At 45.2% G+C, this 2,919-nt stretch overlaps 1 pseudogene; it reads left to right on the forward strand.

Moving 5' to 3' along the window:
* Positions 1 to 579: 579 nt before the first annotated feature.
* On the forward strand, positions 580 to 1,539 carry LOC116087501 (annotated as a pseudogene).
* Positions 1,540 to 2,919: the final 1,380 nt, after the last annotated feature.

Below are 2,919 nucleotides of genomic sequence, written 5' to 3' on the forward strand. Positions count from 1 at the left end.
AAAACTCCAACACAAGAAGGGGAACTACATCCCTGAAAAAGCAAAAATGTAATCTTCCAACAAAACAACAAGGTAGATTTCTAAGTTTGTTTTGACCTACTGATAGAAAATGAACATTGTCCTATCTTGAAAGGAAGGTGAATCAATTCATTATTGTTAAGGTTTAAGTTAGTGAGTTCCTGGAACTCACAAAACTGCACAGGGAGTGCTTTGATTTTGTTCTTGCTCAGAACCTAACTCTGAAGTGACTTTTGGAGCACGGACTTACACAAGGGAACATTAAATTTCTCCAGATGATTATCATTAAGGTTAAGCTCTTGAAGGTGGGTGAGGTCTCCAATTGTAGCTGGAAACTTTTTTATTCAGTTGCGACTCAGGTCTAACTTGGAAAGATTTTATTTAAGCCCAGCATATACATATCAACTTGGGTAATAAGCCTGAAGATGATACAGAGAACATGGAAACTTCCATCAAAAGCACAGTGGTTCCCTGCCAGTACCCACATCTGGAGTTAAGCAGCACATGAGGAATGGTATAATTAAAGACCTCCCTGCTTCTTCTTCTCTGGGAAAACACCAAATGGCTGATGACACTGGTGCAGCAGGAGGGCCTGGAGGACCCGGGGACCCAGGATTAGGAGGCTGAGGTGGCTTCCACAGATGATTTGGCAGCAGTCTTAGGGACCTTGGTCGTGGTTGAGTCTGTGGTTGTGGTCGAGGCCATGGGGCTCTCGGAGGTAAAGCTGACGACCAGGAGTGGATCATCGTCACCAAGCTGGGCTGTCTGGTTAAGGACATGAAGATCAAGTCTTTGGAGGAAATCTACCTGTTTTCCCTGCCCATTAAGGAGTCTGAGATCATTGGCTTTTTCCTGGGTGCATCCCTAAAGGATGAGGTTCTGAAAATCATGCCAGTACAGAAGGATGAAACTTGTGCTGGCCTGTGGACCAGGTTCAAGGCATTCGTTGCTATTGGGGACTTCAATGGTCACCTTGGTCTTGGTGTTAAATGCTCCAAGGAGGTTGCCACTGCCATCTGAGGGGCCATCATCTTGGCCAAGTTTTCCATTGTCCCTGTGTGGGAAGGCTACTGGGGGGAACAAGATTGGCTAGCCCACACTGTTCCATGCAAGGTGACAGGCCGCTGTGGCTCTGTGCTGGTGCATCTCATCCCTGTCCCCTGAGGCACTGGCATTGTCTCTGCTCCTGTGCCCAAGAAGCTACTGATGATGGCTGGTATAGATGACTGCTACACTTCAGCCAGAGGCTGCACTGCCACCCTGGGCAGCTTTGCCAAGGCCACCTTTGATGCCATCTCCAAGACCTACAGCTACCTGACCCCCAATCTCTGGAAAGAGACTGTGTTCACCAAGTCTCCTTACCAGGAATTAACTGATCATCTGGTGAAAACCCACACCAGAGTCTCTGTTCAGAGGACCCAGGCTCCAGCTGTGGTACCACATAAGGGTTTCTATATGACAAAAACAAATGAATTTAGTCTCTTTAAAAAAAAGACCTTTGCCCTTGTGAGGATAATATGATTCAAGTGGTGGGATCTTTTAATGATGAACTTGTTAATGTGTTAATGTTATCTCCAAGGGTTACTCTGGACAGCAAACAGCCCTTGTGAGATTGGATAGTATTGGACTTTCACAGATGTTGTCAATTTGATATTTTGAAAATACCTAATCTATGAAAATCTATAAAGTTTGGATACAAAAAAATTTTGTTCATTAAATGTCTCCAAATTGGAAAAAAAACAAAACCAAACCAGTATCATCACTAATGGGTGCCACACAGTGAGCACCATGACATCACAGAGAAGGCGTTCACATTGAGCTCACAGTGATGCTACACTTTACACATAGGAAGAGAGCTGTTTGGATCATGTTTTTAAAAAGCCAAGATTAGGACAGTGATGTGATTGGTTATAGAATATGTCTGGATGCCTGACCTCCAACTTAGGATATGTTTCTTCTATGACACCCTATCATCCACACATACAGAAGTGACCGACTGAGATTCTTATTTTTCAACAGCTTTTACAACTTTGAATTTCTCAATAATCCTTTCAGTAGGTTTTCTTCCCAACTGTCAGGTTGTCTCCATCCCAGAAGGGTTTCCAGTAGACACCAAGTCACTCAGGAGCGCTGTTGGCATGTATGTAATTGGAAAGATGAGTAGAGTTCCTCATTGTGGTATCGAAAGAGAAAATCTGTGTGGGGGTAGCATGTGCCCTCAACAACAACATGTGACCTTATAATTTCAGAGAGGTAAAAACTCATTAACACCCACTTTAAATGATGGGCGACTTGCAGTGGATATCATGCTATCGTGGGTGGCTTTCTTTGTCAGGCTCTGAGAAACCCTGGAGAGGTGTCCCTTCCATCCTGTGGCAGAAGAGATGGCAGCCTGCTTCAGGGATCATCATCCTGCCAATGTCTCTATTAGACTCCGAGTGTATGCCAGCTCACACAGGACCTGGGGGCACTGAGCACAGATCCGATGAAATGTGGTGCTCACCCTGGGATGAAGCCTCAGGAGAAGGATGGAGAGACGAGGAGTGGACAGACCTGTGGGAAATACAGAGAAGAAAACCGAGAAGAAATGAATCACTAGGATAACCGAGTTTCTGATGAAAAGCCAGTGAGCTTTTAACAGGCAGTCTTGACCATGAGGTTCCTGGTAGGTTTTCAGGGTTTGCAGCATGTGTTCTGAAGGTGTACACTGCCAATCAGATCGATGTTTATAGCTAGACGCGAGACTTCAGGCTTGAGTTACTTACCTGGCTCATTTGGGTTGTGTCAGCATTTGAGTCAGGGTGAATGTATGGTCATTTGCACCTTTCCTTTAGGGCTACTCACCTATTTGGGCACCATGGCCTGACTGCTTGCAGCCCTGTTACCCTCCTAGGGTCCACA

Source organism: Mastomys coucha, unplaced genomic scaffold, assembly GCF_008632895.1.
Source record: "Mastomys coucha isolate ucsf_1 unplaced genomic scaffold, UCSF_Mcou_1 pScaffold13, whole genome shotgun sequence".
Classification (NCBI taxonomy): Eukaryota; Metazoa; Chordata; class Mammalia; order Rodentia; family Muridae; genus Mastomys; species Mastomys coucha.